Source organism: Leptonychotes weddellii, chromosome 5, assembly GCF_054177405.1.
Source record: "Leptonychotes weddellii isolate Sample4059 chromosome 5, ASM5417740v2, whole genome shotgun sequence".
Lineage (NCBI taxonomy): Eukaryota > Metazoa > Chordata > Mammalia > Carnivora > Phocidae > Leptonychotes > Leptonychotes weddellii.
The window spans coordinates 85,407,679-85,429,892 of record NC_138373.1 but is presented as its reverse complement, the minus strand read 5'-3'; the positions used below and the strand labels follow the sequence as shown (position 1 = coordinate 85,429,892).

Genomic DNA, 22,214 nt, shown 5'->3' with positions numbered 1-22,214 from the left:
TCCCTCTCTAAAACCAAACCAAAACAAAACCCCCCAACCCCCAAAAAACAAACCTGGTCTTTATCACACTGGAGTATGACTATGAAAGAGCAACTGGGTATAAATAAGGTGTTTCTGCTTTTATTTTGCTGTTTTTATTCATACTGTTTTTAATCTAGAAATTATCCAGTGAGTTTGTAAACTTTTATTCTTATACAACTTACTCTCCTAGTATAACATAGCACTGTTCCCTGATAAGTAATAGTCTGTATTTAATAAATCTTAATGCCCATTAGGATGTTTTCCATAGTACTCTAGCTGTGAGTAATGTTGCCTTATAAGTGTATTTTAAGTTAACCATCAAGGACTATAAAGAAGGTTACAATTGTTTTTCTCTATAAAACTAGGCCCAGGGTTCATATTTATGCATGTGCTTATATGAATAAATTAATAATATAAAGATTTTTAAAAGCGATTTAATTGATATAGCTCCAAAATAACTGGTTCGCATTTTTACATTTCAACTGTCATTATATCTTGACTGTCATTTATAAAATTTGTTTTTTAGTTGTTCATTCATTATTCATTCATCAACACTAACTGGCACAGTCTTATGCATCTGACTGTGTGGCTGTGAATCTGATCTAGAAAAAGTTGTTATGATTAAATTATTTAATATTTCTTCCAAAGTTTTGTAGTAGAAACTTTGTTTAACTCTAAAACATTTGGAATTACTTTGATTTCTCACTACTTTTCTTTCCTTTATTTTATTTTATTTTTTTTTAGCTTTGCAAGAAATAGATAACATCAAGGACATCAGGAGTGGGAGAGATTGGACTGGGAGACTGAGCAGGTCAGGACATTTGTTTATCATTTGCTGATTATTCTTTTGCCATCAATTCTAGAGTTCTCAAGTCTCTTGCCACTTGTTTATTGCTTGGACGTGCTTACTTGGAATGTTCTCAGTTTTGCAAATCATGACTAACACCTTTATATAAAAAGTCCAGCATTTGGGTATCCTTTTTTTCAGGATTTGAAGATTTAAAAAAATAATTCAAATAATTTTTCAGGAATAGAAGAAAATTTCTTACCCAATAAGTTATATAAATACCCGGATTTCTATTATTCTCACATAAACTGTTTTTGAATGAAGATTTCTTGATAACTTTTCCAGAATCAAAACTTTAAACATATAAAATGTTAGTAAGTAATTGTAGTAACATTAAGTAATTGTAATAACACTTGCATCATGAAAGTCGTTTCCTTTCTTTTCTGTTGTATTCTCTGGGCTTGGATCCACCTCTAAAAGCTCTTGACACTTCAGAGTCAATCTGTTTGCTTACATTAATCTTAACTACTGAATGTTGACTACCATGTGTAAAGTGAAGTTTAATTAAAATACAATTTCTATGTAAATGGAAAGATCCAACAGTCAAAGGGTCTACTATGAACATTTGTCACCATTGTGGAAAGTTTAGTGTTAGTCCCATTCCTCTGTCAGCTGAAGCCATGCTGGCCTTTGGGATCTCCATTGCCCTGAGTGTCCCCATGAGTGACTAATGGGTTTGTGTTCATCTCCTGCTTCAAAGAAGTCTCCCAGTTGTCTTGAACAGTGGTTACATCTCTCAGTATAATTGCTTAGTTATTTATAGAAGCTTGGGGATCCTTTACCTCTCTGTCATGGCTATCACTTCCACAACTCTCCTGGAGTATAACTTAACTCCTCCATATCCAGGTTTTTTATAGAGCAACTTCTATTGGGTTTTTTCAGTTTTCATCACAGAGGGATAGATGCTTTTGTCCTTCAGTCTGATCACATCTCTTCTAGTAAAAAGTCTTATTCAGAAAGGAGCTAAGCTTAAAGTTCTTCTGCCTGGATGATTCAGGGATTTAGTTATTTCTTAGCATTAGCATTAGAGACCAGACAGATTATTATTGTTATGTATTGAGAGAACACTAGCCTCCAGCTTAAAGGAGAGATAATTTCAAGTATATCTTGATGCAATGCATATGCTCAAGTCTCTGTTCTTAGCTAACTTAGGTATGAGTCCTGCAAAAAAGTATAAGTAGACCCATGCAGTTCAAACCCACGTTGTTCAAGAGTCATCTGTATATGTTAATAAAGATACATACTGAGAAGTAAATATAGCAGAGTAAATAGAAAATGATGGGAGACTGTTTCAGATATGTCTGAGGAAGGTGTTTCTGTCAAGGAGTAAATGAAGCACAAACCTAAATGGAGAGAGGGAACCATACCGATATAGATGGGTGAAGAGACACTCCTTATAGTTGGTATGTTGAAAGATTATCAAGAAAGGCAGTGTGGCAGGGAAAGAGTAAGGAGTGGACAACTAAGAGTTGAGAATGGGAAGGATAAAGTGGTGTCTATCATAGAGAGCCTGGTAGAGCTCAGTAGGATCTTGACTATCATTCTGAGTGAGATGGAAACCATTAAAGAGATTTTAGCCAATAAGGGACATCACGTGGCTCACATGTTTTAAGGATCACTCAGACTTACTAGGTATATAAAGCATTTTAAAATTTTCTCTTTAGATACAGAATATAAATTATGAATGAAAATAGACTTAAATTAACAATGATCAGGGCAATTGTCTGATCTGGATGGATCAGGATATTGACTGATGATTGTGTTCCAGGAGCTAATGTTAAATAGTGCAGCTCTCATTTTTCTTTTCCATTTCCTTAATTTGCATAATTCTTTTGAATTTGAATCGTGTTTTTTGGCAGTGTATAATAACTTATTGTTTTATAATAGGGACATTAATGACAATGATATGTAATATTTAAAAATTATGTGCATCTGACTGTAGCTTTGCATACTGATTTCCCCATTTGTTTGTCATTTATAATTTCAACCAAAACTACATAGCCTTGTCTAAGTCCACAAACAAGTCATGAATTTTACCTTCTATTTGTACGGGAAGAGGCTTGAAATTATGTGATAGTTTTATTACAATTATCACATGATCTATTAGACTATTTATGAAGAGGAAGCATGGAGTATTTAAAAAAAAAACTTAGTAGGATTTAGAGGGCATAAATTCTGGAACCAGCTCTGAAACTTACCAGCTGAATTGGGGTCTTAAACGTGTTTGCCTAGAAGTGATCCACATGGCTTCCCCCAGAGGGAGAAGCGTACTGTTACTGTTATCTCTGCAGTTCTTTTACAGTTGTTAAGCCAGTGTGCACGTACTAGATGGTAAATAAAAATTGTTTGAATTAAGAGTTGCCGACACTAAAGGTGGCCATTTTTAATATAAATGAGAAAATAAGGGAGATTATCTCATATAAACAACAGAGGAAAATCTCCATATTTATTTTCATAAAATTTATCAGTTAAGAGAAGATACTATTGATACTTGGAAGGAAGAGTTGCTTCTAAAATTCTCCCTACTATCCTGTAAAAGCATCCAAGTAATATGAAAAGAGGAATTTAGGGGTTGCCTTCTGTTATCAGTCTTGTGGCAGCAGTTTCCAGCTGCCAAATAATGGTTTACCATAAAGCTTTCAAACCTTTAAATCAATATGTTAATAAACTGTTTTAAAATGATAACTAAGCTTGTATCTAAGCTTAGATTTCCATCATTTGGCTATCAGAATATTCATGCAATAAATAAAAAATTTTTACTTATTCTAAATTCTTTGCTTTTTAATTGTAAGAATCACCTTTATGATTAAATGAGAAATAAAGAAATTATTCTGTGAATTATATACTGAAGGAGAGGGCATGCCTACCTCAACTTCACATAGACACCTGCAATTCTCCTTGAATCTGGGGCTGATTCAGGTCCTTCTCTGCCACAGGCAGTGCAGGAGGTTTTCCTTCTCCCAGAAGGGCCAGTTCCTCCACCTATGCTTATGCCTCACTTCTTTTGGCAGTTTCAGAAATGCTGATTCTTCAGCATAAAGAAGCTTCAGCTTCTTTACTGGAAGCTTTAATATTTACAGGTGCTGAAATTTCCCACCTTAAAATAAATAAATTGACAAAAACTTCCCTTTGATCCTACTTCTTTCTCCAGCCACCACTCCCTTCATACATGTTTCCTGAACTTTCAACTTCCTGCCTCCGTTTTCTTTCTTCCCACCCACTCCCAATCCTCTTCACTTCTATCATGCCAGGTCTTGCTAAGGTATCAGTTACTTCCATCACACTAAATCCAAATGACAATTTTTAGTCATTATCTTGTTTGGTCCTTGAGTTCATTCAACTGCCTGAATGACTCTATATCCTCCATCACACTTTTTTTTTTTTTTGAAAGGCTTTTTTCTCTTTGCTTTTTGATGGAAGTGAATCTGTTTTGTTCTCTACTATAACCCTAACGCACCTTTCAAAGTGCTTTGCTTATAGCACGTGTTGAATGAATTTAGATTGAAGATCGAATACCAAATATTATAATGTGAGATATAATGTCATAAAGACTAGACAAGAGCTACAACGTAACATTCTATGAGGGTTTGTAGGGAAGAGAAAGAAAGTTTCATTCATAGACAAGAGGGCACTTGAGCTGGGTCTTAAAGGATGCATGTGATTACCCTAGCAGAGATCTTAGCTAGAGAGGGGAAGATTGCCTAGTATATATTTAAGGTCCTGGTGTCTGAACTGTCTCTGGGCTTGAGTAAGTTTTCATGCAGCACAAGGTATACAAAAAGGGAATAATGACTGTAAATATATGTTGAACTCTTTACAACATAAAGAGACTTTACAATTCAAAGTCTTTAAAGAGGACATTGACTCTTACTTTGGTGATTTCACGTTTAACTCAACATGACTTGGGAAGTTATTGAAAATTTTTGTTGATTTGTTTAGAGAATATGGGTGATGATTAGGTCTGTGCCTTGTATTAATTAATTAATGTGGTGGCAGTATGGGATTGACTGAAAGGGGAGAGGTTACAAGGGGAGGAGAGGAGACCAGTACAGTCATCAAGCAAGAGATCCAGAAAGCCGGGATCAAGATAAAAACACCTGGGGACAAATACAAGCAGAAATTCAAAGATGGAATCAATAGAGTTTAACTTACTAGAGCAGTAAGGGATGAATTTAAATCTTGAGTAACTGAAATAAAAGTCATGCAAATCATGGATGTAGGAAATGAGAAAAAGTTAGTTGTTTTTACTTATTTACTTATATTTTTGTTAGTGGAGAGACACGGATTGTTTTGAGAGTCTTAACATTTGAGATGCCAGTGTTGATATATTGAAGAAGTATCCATGCAGAGATTCTGGAACATGACAGGAAAGTTGAGGATGAAGCTATATGAATTTAAACTTGACAGCACAAGTTTCCTCTTTAGTGGAAGAAGGGCAATCTGGGCTGAGGGAATACACTGAAAGACCAAGGGTCTGAATGCCATGTGGAATTTTGGAGAAAATCAAATGGAATAGTCAAAATACAAGAAACTCTGAAGTTTGAATTGTAGTTCTGCTGCTTGACAAGCTGTGTGGTTCTGAAGTAGGCTTTGGTTTATTTATTCATTTATTTATTTTTAATCTCTGCACAGGCCTGGCCTGAGTGATCTGCAAATAGTAGACACTAAATGCAGGCTTTATGGGCTCAATGGAATGTAATCATTTCTGAATTATAGAATTTTTTGAGGTGTTGAAAATAATTTAGGAGTCCATTCATTTGATTGTGCATTCATTCATATATTCTCATTGAGTCTTAACCTGTGGCAGGCAATTTTATTTATATTGCCTGACTTTTTCTCCATCCCGTACTTGACTAGAATTTTCACTGGTTGAACTGAGCATATTATTCTCCGTCAGCTATAGGAAAAAAGACTGATTTAGATCTTGTCTCTCTATGGCATCATGCCTTTTCCACAGCTCAGACCAAGTCTCCTCTTCCTTGAGTTCGTTGGATTAGTTATAAAAGGAAGTGATGGAGAATGTTGTTCTTACTTGTACAATAACAGGAAGTACATTCATTGTGCTGATTCCCTGTAGACACATAGAGTAAAATATTTAACTCACGGATGATTTAAATCATCCTCCTTAACAGTAGTTAAACACGCCGATGTTATAGAGATCTGACAAACACAACTATTATCATGTGACTACTGAGAAGAAGTTTTTGGTCAGAAGTGCCAGTCAGAGGAGGGGAGCCCTATCCCTGAATGCTGAATGAGTGCTTGCCTGGGGTGTCCCCAGGAACAGGAGCTGACACAGGTGTTCAGAACAGTTGCTTCCTGCTTCCCATCAAGAAAGATGGGGGGTTCTTAGCACTGCTGGTTTGTGGCACTCAGCATATTTGGCAAGCAGTCAGCCCTGGCTGTGGATTTCCCTGGGGAAAATAAAAGCCACAGGGGAGTCATCAGTGTGACCTTCTGCTGGGTAGTTGGCACACAGTTGCACCACAGGAGGGCTTTCAGTTGTCATTTTCTGAACAGGGAGATATCAGGTGCTGTTGGAGGCTCCCCATTCAAGGTGGGAAGCAGAGAAGGAAAAAAAATATTGCGCAGAAGCTTACCAAATAATTCCCAGTCATGAAGCTTAACACCAGCTGATCTGCTGATAAAAGGGATTTTTTGGAGGAGGAGGGAGGGAGTTTCTTTGGTTCTGTAAGCACAATTACAGGCTTTCCTATTTAAGTCTGACCCATCATATTGAAATGCTGTCACTAGTATCATTAGCAAGTAAAGTGTTGATAACATAGTCAAATGCACAGCAGAGTTCTGGCTCTTAAGTGTCTGGACTAACTCCCAATATTAGGAATAGGAGTCAAACTGCCATCACTTTTCCTGTGCTAACAGACGCCCTGCCATTAGCAGTCTGAAGGCAATTTTAATAAAATACATAGCCCTGCTGAGTTGGTCTCAAAAGATAAATAAGCAATGCAGAAAAGAAGCTTTTGTTTAAAAGTAATTATTTAAACTATGCATTACAGGTAATTTTCTTTTACCAGTAAGGCAAATGCTATCAGAATTTCAATAATGATTTGGTGGCACTTATCTAAATAACGTGATATTGTCATTTCTAAGAGTTAAAGCATCGCTTTATTTTCACTTACATACAAAATGAGGGTGAATTGGATTCAGGTATCCTGTGCATTTGTTTTACAGTTTATATTACATTTTTTTGGGTGAACAGTGTTGTATTCTTAGACAGATTTATGGAAATGTAACAAGCTGGTGATAGAGTTCTGGGAACTGCAGACTTGACTTCCAAACACAGATTAGAACAGGAGGGCAAGGAACATCTTTTTATTTTTCCTTTGCTGTCAGAAAGGAAATCACATTTCAGTCTTTTAAAAACTCTTTTAAATAAGATGCTTGCACATAAACCACAGTCACAAGGGTATAATAAATGTGTGCATGGAGCAGAGGAGCCAAAGCTTTGTTTGCCAAAAGGTAAAAATCTCAGAAAGCTTTTTCAGAGTCTATTCGCAAACCATTAAAACCACCACCTTTCAAGAATGAAATCCTTAATATAGAATTAGCTCTGGTCTCACAGTAGGCAGAATAAAACTTGCCTATGTAAGTGTGTTGTAAGGTGCATCAGGAAGGCTTCTATTTCCATCTGCCATCCAGGAGAAAGATAAGCAGGATGTGCTTTAGAATGAGACAGACCTCAGTTCAAATCCTACTCAAATCCCAAGTTGGGTTTTTTTTTCCCCCATAATATATCACCTTAGACAAGTTATGTGTGTTCTCCAAGTCTTTGTTTTCTCATCTATAAAATGGGGTAATACTAAAACCAACTTTGTATGATTGTTATCAGGATGAAATAAGACAATACATGTGTAAAACATGTAGGATGTTATATGGCATAGAGGAAGGACTGAAGAAATGTTTCCTTTTATTTTAATGATCTTTTAACAAAATTTCATCAGTGTTATATGTTGATTGTGCTAGGAGTTGAAATAAACATGTTGCTGAATAAAGTCTAATGTAAGACAAACATGTGAGCAGATAACTGTAATACTGTGTGTCAATTGTAATATTGGTATGTCACTTGGGGACATAAAGGACGCAGGGCTTAATCTTGGGAAAATTACTGCAGAATCTTGGTTTGTTGAGCTTTCAAAATGAAGATGCTAAGCCATATACTTCTATCCTGAGCTGTTGTGATCAAAGGCAACCAATTTTTTTGAGTGATTTTTTCCAGCTCTTTGTTCTTTCTGTTCTTCTTCCTTTACATTTATATAAACCTCTTCTTTGATTGTTAGCACCATGGTTAGATAATATCTATAGTTAGAGAGAAGACATAAACATAAATTAACCACTCAAATGTTGCTCATCATCTGTCCTAAAATGATATGGGGGAAGAGATAAAAACACAAGCTTTATTCTCATACATTGCTAATGGGAATGAAAGTTGGTACAAATCCTTTGGACAAGAATTAAGTAATATTTAACAAATTTACATATACATACCATTTAACCCAACAATCCTATTTCTGGGAATTTATCCTGAAGACACCTTCAACAATATGAAAATCATAAGCTCGAGGTTATTGATTGTGACATTTTTTATAATTGTAGGATATTAAAAACTACCTAAATGCTCAGGAGAGTAGTTGAATATACTAATACACTATAGCATCTCCATATAGTGAGGTACCATGCAATTGTAAAAAGAATGAATAGATATAGAGTAATTTTTCAGGCTATACTGCCAAGTGTAAAAAGTGCAGAAGTACATTACCTAGAATGAAAGGGAAATAAGAAAATATACATATATCTGCTAATTGGGGCAAACAGCTAGGAAAGAAGCACCAGAAACTCATGATGAAATTGGTTACTTACAGGGGTTGGACTCAGCAAATGGGGACTGAGAAAATGGAAATAGGGTGGAAGGGGTGATGGGGGAGTGACACTTATATGAATGCTATCTATCCATCTATCTATTTATTTTTGTGTAGTTCTGATTTTTGGAATTGTGTCAATGTTTCACATACTCAAAAATAAATAAATAATTAAAATGAACCAGGGTGTTCAGGGAGCCCCGCATGAAAAACAAATGAACAAACAAAAATATCTAGTAAACTTAACTATATTTGTAAGAATTACAAATGAATGGGGTAGGGGAAAAAGAGCTAATTTAAGTAACTTTGCCAAACAGACTTTATACGCTAAGATTCTGCAATTGGAAAATTTGTTTTCACATGATATAAATTAATGACTCTGTTTTTTGTAGGGGTCAGAGTTAACATTTCTGAAACTGCTTTTTTTTTTTTTAAGATTTTATTTATTTATTTGAGAAAGTGAGATAGAGAGAGCACAAGAGGGGGGAAGGTCAGAGGGAGAAGCAGACTCCCTGCTGAGCAGGGAGCCCGATACGGGACTCAATTCTGGAATGCCAGGATCATGACCTGAGCCGAAGGCCGTCGCTTAACCAATTGAGCTACCCAGGTGCCCTGAAACTGCGTTAAATGTGTTGTAGGATTATGGAGAGTGATGACTATTTTTCTCACTGTAACAGAAATGAAGAGGGCTAGAACAAACCCTGTGGTGCTGAATTGGAAACTGAGATATCAATAGGAACTCATGATATGTGTGTGCATATATACAAAGTATGTATCACAGATATACAGATAAAAAAAATAGATAGTTGTGTGTGTGTGTGTACTTGCACTTATATATCCCCCTACCTCTATCTACTGAGAGGCCTAGAAGCAATAATACCTCAATAGTGATGAGCACAATTAGTACCTAGATTTTGTTTTCTAAATACCATTCTCAAACAAAAGAAACCAATAATCCTTATAGAAATGGATGTTTCTAGCACTAGAATAGGAAAAGTATATGATGAGAAACTGGAACATGTTGTGGTGCAAGAAAGTAAGGAAAGCCTAAAAAGTGATGGAAACACATAGAAAAGACACATGAGCCAAGGTGAAGTGGCTCCTCATGGCCACGTCTAGGACATTTGAGCGAGAAAATAATGGTAGTTTTGATTTATACTCAATATAATTCATGATACTATAAAAAGGATTGAATAAGTAAATAAATCTGGGAGAGAAAAACTCTTTTCTAAGAGTAGAATACCAGTTAATAACTACAGAAAATGATGGAAATAGAAAATCACCATCTGGTAAGCACCACAGTAATAATCATTTCAGGCAAGAATCACCACTGGATAGTAAATTAGTGGTGAAAATATGATAATAAATAGGATACTTACATGGTGTTAAAATATCTCCTCTTAAAATACTTATTAATTACAAAAGGGAGAGTAGTAACTTTTCAGTGGAAGAACCTGTCAGGCACCACCTAAACCAAGCAATCAAAGTCAACGTCACTTGTAATGGGATGTATTGGCATCATGTGCCCTTCCTGTGATTCACTGAGAAAGGCACAAAAAATCATTTCTGTCACGTTCTTGCCAAAAATGCATAATATGAATTCTATCATGAGGAATCAGACAACTCAAATTAAGGGATATACTATAAAATAACTCAGCAGTGTTCTTAAGAAGTGTCAAGGTCATGAAACACAAAGACTGAGGAATTGTCCCAAATAGAAAGAGACTAAGAAGACATGACAGATAATATTGGCTCATGGTCCAAGAAAGGACATTAGTGGGACAGTTGTTGCAATCTCAGTAAGGTCTGTGGATCAACCACCTGTATTGTATTGAGGTTAATTTCTTGGGTTTGGTAATTGGACTGTGGTTTTGTAAGATGTTAATATGTGAGGAAGCTGGGAACTCTACTATCTTTGCAATGTTTTGTAAGTATGAAATAATTTCAAAATGAAATACTAAATTGAAAAAAGTAAAAAAATAAAATGTATGCCTTAAGTAAGATGTATGCATGTATTATCCATCCTTCTTTATTATCATAAAGAGTTTGCTGTATAAGAGGGTAATCACTAGGCTCTAAGAAGAAAGGAAAAATTGTAATTGAGTGATAAGTATGTAGCATTGTGAATTGGGTCTTATTCTGTTAACTGGCTCTATCACACACTGTGTAAGCCTTGAGGGTACTTACTATATCTTCGCATTTGCTAGTCTATTTTCCAATAAAATAGAGATAATGATCTTAGCAATATGGTTTCTAATTATTCACACCAATGGAGGAGAGCAAAAATGTCGAGTATGGAGCCCAACGACAATAATTTTAAGCACTCAAGTGAAGATCGGGATTTAATGTCAATGAAGGACCAAGTGTATTCTGGTAGGTATAAAACTTCAGATTATGAAAAATATTTCCAGGGACAGAAGACCGAGCCGGTGTATTCAGTTCAACGGATGTGTGTGAAGAGATCAGTAGTCAGACAAAAGCTAGAAAGGAAGTTCAGGCACACTACACAGCCAGTCAGTCAGACTCTGAGAGTCCAGATTCTTAAGTTAGATGCAGGTCTGGTGACTCACATCTCCCCAAGCTCGATGGTGCCAGTGGGGTGGGGGCAGTACTCATTAATGTTCTGTGACAGCACTGAAGGACTAGGGTGAGGGAACAACAGCAACGTAGAGTTGCACAGAGTTCTATCTAGATTGTTTTCACATACATTCATATTCAAAAATTTCATGCTCAACATAGTTACAAGATGTAGGCAGAGAGATCAATTTCATTATCTATGTTTTTATAGATGAAGAAAGCCAGATTCAGTGTTTCCATCATCATATAGCTAATAAGTACAGAAAGGATTTGTACTCTAGACCAGGGTGTTCACCTGAATTTATGAACCTCCTTCTAGTATCAGAGACACCCCCCAATATTTACATTAAATTCTTGTATATAAGATTTTTCAGGTGCATTTTTTTCTGAGGAAAGGATCCAGATCACTTGATTCTATCACATCCTCCAAAAGGGTCTGTGACTTAAAAGAGGATAAAATATAGATTTTCCTTCCACACTAATGCACAATATGGAGTGGAAGTATTTTTGGGACTTGGGAATACATAACTCTTTTAGTGCATGTATTCAGGAAGCATCATTATCAATAGCATTTAACAGAGTGCTTGTAGGACTTGCCCAGAATCCCAAGAGTTAGTGCCAGGAATAAAACCAGAACTCCAGTTGCTGACAGCCAGGGAAGTGATTATCCTATTGATCACATTTATGAGTTATGAATTGTCTTTGGTGCAGATAGTTCTTTGGTGCAGATAGTTCTTTGATGGTCCAGCACCAGCCAGGAAGGCTGGACGTCTGCTTCCCAGGCTGGGTACCACTCAGTGGAGGAGCCAAGTTCTGCTGCTCTACTGAGGCATTAGTTAGTATTTTGAGCATTAGGGTGCTTTGAGTAAAATTCTGTAGATTGCTTGAAAATCCTGGGGAGATAGGAGCAATAGTACAATTATCACTTATGTAGAATGAAAAACAGTTTAAATTGGCAGAGGCCTAGGGGTGAGTTTTGAGTGTATCATGTCACTCAGCACCTGAAAGCCTCCCCCAAGTTTTAGCTTCCTGAATTAATCTGGAACTTGAATCTGAATTAATTGGAGAAGTTCCTTCCACCCAGCAGCAGTACACTCTTTCCTTTGAAGAATATGTTAAATGATGTCAGTCTTTATGTGACTTTGACAATTGCCAAAAGTTTATAGTATCTGCTAAGATACACAAATACTGTCCCATTGGCCCTATCTATGAGTGTGTGTATTGCCGTCACGGAGTAGATCAAATTTTTTAAAAAGTATTTAATTCTTTACTGTTAAAATCAGAATCCCTTGACTATTACATATATTTGATTTCCAAACCCAGAATTTATGAAAGACTTAATATTTAGACTCATTTTAAAAACCATATAAAACTTAAAATTTCATTTAATCAGTAATGATTTAGAGAGTAATACAGAATCTAAGAGCTGGATAATGCTTATCTAAGTCACTGATTTTGTAGACAAGGAACTGAGGCTCTGAGAGGTTAAATTTTGCATCATTTTACACAGTTAATAAGTGACAGAGCCAGAAAAAGAACCCAGATTTCCTGATTCTGGCTCAGTTTTCATTCCACTATGGCATGGTGCCTCATGACACGTATAAGCTTAGAGCAAAATTGTATTTGTTGAAATGCATGAAAAGTGTTGTGGATCTTTTGATGATGTTTTGTGGAGGGAATGAGGTCATTCTGTCCTTGATTTCTTTTTCTTAGTTGTACACTAAAATTAATAAGTTAATAATTATTCTTTATCTACCTCAAATTAATAAGGTTCTACTAATTTTTTTTTCTCCTCAACAATCTACCTATAGTTTTGGAAGATACCTTTTTGTCTCAGAATAAATGCATGCATACCTTTGAGTTGCCAGCACTTGAGTTGTTCACCCATTAAGTGACTAATCTAAAAAATCACCTCTCTTGTTAGGTGCACTGGATTGCAAATGTCTTTTGATAGTACTGCAGTGGTAGTGTAGGGATTTGCAACTGGCAGGCAGGAATTGAATTGCCATCATTTGGCTTGAGCAGGAGTTAGAGTCTTGTCTCCAACATAAGCATGAGCCAAGGTACTGTCTCCTTTTTTCTAATTTTAGTTGGAACCATTGGCACTGATCTTACCTAGACAGACTAGTGTTATTTCTACCCAGCACAATCTGCTGGCATGGGCTCTATTCCAAGCCATGCATTTGAACTTCTCCCCCTGGTTTACCAGAGATATGATTGGATATAGAGGACAGTAGCTTTCACCTTTTTCATTAGAAGGCATTATTTCAGACCTAGAGATTCTAAGTTTAACGGGTTCACTATGACTCAGAGAGAATTGGCTGTTGTGACTGAAAATTGCAGAGTGCTTTAATTGTGGGTCATGAAATAATTACTCCAACATTTTGGTTCTGGGACATGGATATCGATACATTTAACTGTTCAAGGGGAAGCGGAAAGATGAGAAGTCCTCTACTGGAGCAAATGAGTTGTACAATTGTCCTGTCATGCGCTCTAGTCATGGGCTTCCATCCCTGCTGGCATTTCTCACAACCTCAGTCACCCTGGCCATGCTGTGGCTCCCATCTGCCTCCTTTTATCATACAACCCTCAGTGAGAGCCCTTCAGGCTGTCAGCACCTTCCCTCAGCTAACTCCATACTGTGGAGGGTCAAACAGGTTATCACAGCCTCTGGAGCCTTGACCCTCTGCACAGCCATCCCTGTACTCTTCTCTCCCTACTTCAGTTTGTCATGGGATATCTGCAAGGTTGCTGACTCAGAGTGCCACTCAGGAAGCCAGCCATAAGTCCTCCTTTTGCTTGGAGCTTAAACAGAAAGGGATTTCCCCTGTATCCCACCTCACACCAACCTCTTCAGTCTGGATGTGCCCTGTGGCAGTAAGAGTACAGTGCCCTCACATTAGCTTTTGGGGCCTCTTCCTGCTGTGACTCTACCTTCTCCCTAAATTAAAAGAGCTCCAAACATTCAAATCTTTTGCTATTACACATAAACAGTAATTTTCTATATGTAAAAGCAGAAGATTTTTTTTTTCTCTGGCTCCTTGTGACCCAGATGAGAAAGACTATACATGGAATGGGGAAAGTTAATACACCAGGTTACGATTTCATGTATCATCACACAGGGGACTCAGTGATAAGTAGAAAAGATACAGACTGCCCTCCTGGGGGGCTCACAGTGAGCTCACGTGGAATTTATTCGTTTTTGTTGTTCTTCAAAACAATTGATATAAACATATCCACAAATAGAGAGATTCTGATAAACAGCTAGACAATATGTTTAAATCTTGTGTAAAGGAAGGCTTTGAAGTGTATATCACATCCTGAAGGTCTGGTTGAAAAATAGCAAATCATTATCCAAATGGAAAAGAATGTCATAAATTTGAGTCACTACTCTTTCTCTCTCTCTCTCTTTCTTTCTTTCTTTCTTCCCACCAAAATTTTTCTGTTCCCCTTTCGGGTAGAAGATCTGTGTTCCCTTACTGCCATATCCTGTTGCCAGCTTTTGCCTAGTTTTCAACCGTGGTTAAGATGCCCTCTTACAGTGTGAGCAGCCCAATAAGACTAATAACAATGAATAATGATCATTAAACACTTAGACCTTGGTTTTATGTGGTAGCCCTTAGGGAAAGGTATCACTTTTATCCTCACTTTACAGATGAACAAATTGATGTAAATAGAGTGCAGGCAATCCAAAAGCACACAAGAAGTGGGCAGACCAGGACTTACCTGACACCAAATTCTGAATCCCTATCACTTAGGAATTGTATACAGTTTCAAGTAACAAACCTGAATGACATTGATTTGGACAAGATAGGAGTTTTATTATTATTATTATTAAAAATAAACCATGAATTTTCCTTTGTCTATGGTCTCCTTTGTAGTTATGTTTATTAAAATATACACACAGAACTATGACTCCTTAATGGAATATTTTCTATAGAATCTTAAGCAAGTATTTAGCACAGACCTGCCAAGGAGGGGGTATTAAATCAATCTGGAAATGAGGAACTAAAACATCACCTAAGTTCAGAGATGGTCAATGGTCTAAACCCCATCTCCACCTTTGAAAATGCTAACTGACAAATGGTTAATTATTCAGATAGAAATGCTTTCCTTTAGGATAGAGCATTTTGAGTTATGTATTTTCCTCTCTATGCCTGGTGAAACAAAAATTGCTAATCAGAATAGTATTAGCAGGAAACAGTATGTTTCAACTTCAAGGGACTAAAATATCATTAACTTATTTATTACTTTGTATCCTAGTGTTTGAATATAAACAAGAGGTTTGCATTTAAGCAGTGAGAGCATATTGGCTGAAGACTGAGTAAATGTGGTGGGTTCTTCACCTGATTGACCTTTCTTTGACAAAAACTTAACCTTTGTCTTCTCTGCTACCTCAGTTTCTTCATTTAGAAAATGCTGTCATATATGCAAGGCTTGCCTGTGGAGTTCATATCAGTGAAATATGTTAAGATAAAATGATAATTTGTAGGAATTCTTACTAACTCAGTGTTACCTCAATGTTATTCTGCTTTTACACATGTCTATAGTACGTTGTTATTATTATGTCGTAATGTGGTTAATATGTAATATTGTTTTGATAACAAGCTGATTTTCAACTGCTTTATATATAAGAACCATGTGCTTCAAAGCAGATAGTACAAACTTGGGCCAAACCAAATAAATATTTATTCAAAGCTTTATATATGGAAAATATGTAAACAATTGGGTAGACTATACTCACTCCAGAATATTTCTTGGGAGTTTCAGTTCTGTTCTTAGTAAATCCCTAACATCAGTATATTTTCTAATTGACTGAAGATGTTGATTAGTTGAATTTTTCAAGCAAGGATTTATATATTTTTATTTTTGAACTCAATTCTATATATTCTTGTCAAATTGGGCTTAACTCCATAAGAGAAAATTTGGGCAATCTGCAAATACAGACTAGAAAGATAAGCAGTTTAGATCATTTTGGTTTTTAAATTGCTTTCTTAATAGCTGGTTTTAATTTCAATTAGGCAGGTATATTGCATTCTTCTCTTTCCCTTTTTAATGTTAAATTTGCCAGAGATTATTATATGCACAAAGTGAGTATGTATGATAAAGATAATTAATATAAAAAACTTTTGCCCTAATTATTTGATTATTTCATGTGAAAGTATTAAATGTGTCTAAATTAGCTTAATAATTGTCTCCTTTTTAGTTTGTATGTTGAAATCATGGCCCTAGACCATTACTAAGAGTGCTTCAGCAACAGGAAATGAACTGAAATTTTTTTTTAATTGGTGCTTGTGAACAATTTGGTCACCTGTAGAAATGTGAATTTACTTGTTTTAAAAAAGATGAGTATGGTGAGCACTGTGAATTGTGTAAGACTGTTGAATCACAGACCTGTACCTCTGAAACAAATAATACATTATATGATAAAAAAAAGAAGAAGATAGTAGGAAGGGAAAAATGAAGGGGGGATAATTGGAGCGGAGAGACGAACCATGAGAAACTATGGACTCTGAGAAACAAACTGAGGGTTCTAGAGGGGAGGGGGGTGGTGGGATGGGTTAGCCTGGTGATGGGTATTAAAGAGGGCACGTTCTGCACGGAACACTGGGTGTTATACGCAAACAATGAATCATGGAACACTATGTCAAAAACTAATGATGTAATGTATGGTGATTAACATAACATAATAAAATTAAATTAAATTAAAAAAATAAAAAAGATGACTATTTTAGTGTAGAATTTCATGTGATAATGTTTTTTATCAGTATTCATGATCTGTTAATATAGTTTTCTAGTGTTCTTTTCCATAAAACTATTTTAGACTGCAACTACTAGATAATTGGTTTTTGTTTTAGAGATAAGGATCACTTAATTTTTATAATTTCCCAAAACAGTATTGGAGCCTATACCATGCCCATTTCTCATGCCAGCCCCTCAGTATAGCTGAATCTTGCCATCAAGCCTACTATCTAAGGAATCTCAATCTTCCTTTCTGTTGTATGAACTACCGTAGTTGACAAAAGAGATTTCTAAAGAGATAATTGTATTGATTAATTCAATTTCTGGGTCGAGCATAAGGTTGTAAATTGGAGATCACTCATAGAAATTGAATACAAAGGGAAAATCTTTTTAAGTCTTTTTTTTTTTTTTTTAGTGTATTGAATGATTTATGCTGAACTCCTAAAAGCTTTCTAACCTCACAGAGCTTCAATAAACTTCTAATGGAGTCCTGAATGCCAGCTCTATTTTTGTTGCTTGTACAGTAGGTGGGAAACCTTTAACTAGTAGGATGAGTCTTTGTTTTCATTTCTATTGAAAAACTCCCATACTAACACTTAGGGACGTCTAATATTTAAGTTAAAAAGTTTGCTGGTATAACATACATATATTTCTACAAGTTTAAATATATATTGATGATATATTGTTGCTGAAGTATATATATTTTCATATCAATATATTTAACCAAACTCGATTTTTATGCATATGTATATGCAAGCAAGATATCTTCACATGTGCATGCATAGTGTCCATATTTATTATGTTAGTTGGTTGAGTGTTTCATCAGATAATAGGTTCTCTATTGCAGAAACTGTTTTATCCACATTCCATCACCCCCGACAGAGTATAATACGGTGTCTTTTACACAATGGATGCTAAATTAATGGTTGTAGTGAATGGTGACCAAAAGAATACACATTTAATCAGAGATAAATGTACCATTTGATTTTGATACAGGCATATGGGAAAGATGTCACTTAAAAAAAGTCCCCTTTATTGTCGATTAGAACTGTTCTATTCCACTTAGATGGGAGCTGGCTCTGACACTTTTATATAGTTTTATTTATAATTGTGAACATGTAGAACCACATGAGGCCATCAATCAGTAGAGAGATGAGGGCCCAACAGAATTATTTCTGTAGGTGGCCAATTTTTTTTCAATCAAGGACAGCTGAAAGGTCATGATTAAAACAGTGATTTTCCTGAAATTGTAAGTAACTGTTACTGACTGTTTTGCACAAAGATGTCAAAACGACTTTTTCCTCTGAAAAAGAAAATTATAAGTTCTTGAAAATGTTGGCAGTTTTCCAAATTTCACTTGCACTACTGTAATGTATTTTAATTACTGCACTTGAGTCAGTTTCTTAAAAAAATATGAGGCAAAAATAAGTTCGGGTGATAGTAACCATACATAAATTAAACAATAGGCACCTAATGCCTCACTGATAGGTACCTATTCATTATTCAATATTAGTCAAAGTGTAGGATTTAACAAGTTTTACCCAAAGAATGTACATAGCATTAATTCATAATTCTATATAAGATGAGGAATTATATCACTATGTATTTCTATTAAAACATGGCGGTGATACTCTAGATACTTAAGTAATTTGCTTCACGTAGACCAGTTAGCCAAGGCAGCCAAGGGTAGCAAATGTTGGTTGCGATTTCTGTAGGTGGCCCTTTATTCTCGGAGTCAGAATTGACTCCAATCCCTGGATAGTGGCAGGGAGGACTAACTGCTGGTTGTCATCATCTTTCAGATGAGGTGTGGACATGAAGTCCTAACCATTTAACCACAGTGTCCTGGTCAGTTTCCAAATTGGGTAATTACATTCTGCCTCCTAATGTCTTCCTGCAGGTTTTGTTTTTGTTTATTTGTTTGTTTGGGGTTTTTATTGTCATTGCTTGGATATATGGAGCTGTAGTGTTTTGGGGTGCATCTCTCCTTAGTTTTAAGCTGTTATGTGCTTTTAACCTTCTTTAGGCTATGCTCTACTAGAACACAAGTGTTTTGTTAGATGCATATTACTTTAGCCTGCATTAATAATTTATGTTCCATACTTTCATACTCTGTTTTAGTTTAGTTTTTTTTTTTAAGATTTTATTTATTTTTTGACAGAGATAGACAGCGAGAGAGGGAACACAAGCAGGGGGAGTGGGAGAGGGAGAAGCAGGCTTCCTGCCGATCAGGGAGCCCGATGCGGGGCTCGATCCCAGGACCCTGAGATCATGATCTGAGCCGAAGGCAGATGCTTAACGAATGAGCCACCCAGGCGCTCCTTGGTTTAGTTTTTTTTAAGGGACACGTATAAAAGAAAGAATGAAAAGAAATAATGGCAGGAGGAACAATAGATATGGTGGCTCACATGAGCTGCTATTATGGATATGGTCCAAGTGTACCTGCTCTGCTTTACCTTGGAGGGAGATGCTGGAAGGCAAAGCAAATGAATGACACTTGCTGAGTTTGGAGAGGAATCACAGGAGACTATGCCGAATGTGAGTTCACTTAGAATTAAAAAGTGGTAAAGTTCCATTCAAGCCCGAGAATGACATGGTTCGTTTTCATGTTAAATGTCAATCTTTTTCTCCATTGATAAGCATGTTAAATTTGGATTTGTAAGGCAGAAGGATATGTATCTGATTTTAAGAGCAATATTTTGATATGTCATAATTTTGATGGCCATGTTTTGAATTAGATATTTCACTCATGATCATTTTTTGTAATCTACAGAAAGATAAAACTCTATCAAATCAACATTTATTGGATGCCAACCATATTAAAAAGAACCACATTTGATGTATTACTTTTAAAGATAGTAATTTGGTCCAAAACAACAACAACAACAAAAAATTGTATCAAGTATTTAACCTATTATATTCCTACTGGGTTGAAAGTGATTTCATTTTGTCATAATTTTATTTATTCAACAAAAAATGATGAAACAAAATTCAAAGTAATTGAGCCCTAACCCAAGCATAAATTTCATCCATTAATCTTAAAACTTACCCTGCCAACAGCATTATATGGTAGGAAAAGCATAAGCCCATGTGTCAAAAGATCTGTTTTTTAAGGCTGGCTCTCACAAACTCTATCATTTCCAAATGGGTAAGTTGCTTAGTAGCTTCCTTGTCCCAGTTTGTTCTTTGTGAATAGGAATAATTCTAATATTTTTGACCTACCCACCTAACCAGTTTTAAACAAATGGTAGAAAATATATTTCCTTTTAAAATCAACTCTAAACTATGCTTCAGTACTTTACTCACTAAATAATTTATCTTTCATCAGATCGGTTTTACATATAATCCTCAATTATAAATTACTTTTCATAGCTTTTCTGGAATCTTAGGTTGAGATTAAACTTGCTCTGCATTCTGTGCAATAGAGCTTTTTCCTTCTCCAGTCAGCCTCTGAAATGTTCTCTTCCCAATACTGGATAGTTGTGCATTTTCTCTAATTCATCTCTTTATCATATCTGGAACACATAAGATACACAAATAAAAGACTTTAATCATGTTTGCCATGCCCGGTTAATCTGAAAATATCTCTACCTGATAGAATCAGGGCTGAGCTGTCATTGGACTACAGAAAGCAGAAAACTGAGTATGGGAGAACATCACCAGCAAGGAGTAGGCTACTAGAGCAGATCTTAGTAATATATGGAAGTTCATACGTACAAAGAATCAGATGATCTCGTGGTAGGGAAATACCTTGCCTGACAGGTGTTGAATGTCTAGCTGTGGGGTGATCCAGGGAATAAGGGTGGAGTGCCATGACTGGAAACTCCATCCACAGAGAATAGGAAGTAGTCAAACTGATAAACTGTGAGCATCACAGAGACTTGGCAACAGTAGCAGATGGTCCCAGGAGACCAAGTTTTTAACCAAGATTAAAAACTGATGACAGAGACCTGAGGTAAGAATTATGGAAACTCAGTAGACTGAGTAGGGGAAGAAAATGCAAACACTAAGTTACTGAAACTGTGCTTTTGCATTAAAAAACAAAAGGAGGCTCCCTGCTGCTAGCACTATGAGGTCTGTCTGGCCTTGGGGGCCAGACAGTGAAGTAACTCGTGTGCTCTTTGGCTTTTTTGCCCTAAGGTCTTTTATTGGCCACCTCTTATCTTACTTCTAAATTCATGCAAGGCAGGAGAAGAGAGAATTGATATAAATTCTGAGAACATGATCTTCATTTTCTTCTCTTTTTTTCACTTTTATGTCAATCAAAAGAAGGTTATTTCCTACCTGATTTGGTTCTGTTTTCTCCCAACCATCAGCTTTCTCCCCTCAAATTTTCTGTAATCTGTGTATAAAAGTCACACCAAAATTTATTGGCTTAAGACATATTTTAGCACATTTTAACATACGAGATTGTGATGCATCTTAAATCTGTGGTTTGTCATAATTTAATTGCCAGAGTATTTTTTTTCTTGGTGATACATAAAATATTGGGTTGTCCTCAAATCAATAGCATCTTGGATGAAATACAAAGCTTACCTAAGTAAGAGTGTTGCTGCCAACAGTCGCTTCAAATATGATCTGAATCATAAAGATATATGATATCACTGATATCACATGGTATCATTAACATTGACTGTCACTGGGGCTTGATAGAACCCAGTTGTTTCTAAAATCCCTCTAATGTCTAAACCACCCTTTCCCTATTTGACCACATTCTCAGTGTAGAGGAAAAGATCAACCAGAGAGGGCTCTCCAAAAGAGGAGATTCCTATACCGGTTTTTAAGAACTATTTTGTCTTCATAGTAGGAATGCATTCATTGCATCTGGTCTCTTCTTTCTCCTAATAGAATTTTATGAATCAGAGTTTAAGTAATACCTGTCTTCATCTATGTACATATATCCGTGTGTCCAAAAGTGACATCCTGATGTTTGGAAATGAAAACAGGATCTTCTTTCTTTGGTGGATCCTATCCCAGTATGGGAACTCCTGGGGAAATATTCATGTTTTTACGATTCTCCCTGGTTTTCTGATACTGAGGCTTAACTTTGTGTTTTCAATATTGACTTCTTTGATTATGATGTCCTCCAAAAAATTCTCATCTTTGTCTAAAAGAAGCACAAATTTGTGACTGGAACAGTTGAATAATAC

At 36.0% G+C, this 22,214-nt stretch overlaps 1 protein-coding gene across 13 annotated transcripts in view; it reads left to right on the top strand.

The window, feature by feature from the left end:
• Positions 1 to 22,214, top strand: part of SOX5 (SRY-box transcription factor 5) — a 993,366-nt gene that overhangs the window by 333,102 nt on the left and 638,050 nt on the right. For all 13 annotated transcript variants that reach the window (XR_014145609.1, XR_014145610.1, XM_081821346.1 and 10 more), the window contains one exon: positions 766 to 832. The gene's annotated coding sequence lies outside the window, so the exon portion shown is untranslated. The remainder of the gene's footprint in view (positions 1 to 765; positions 833 to 22,214) is intronic.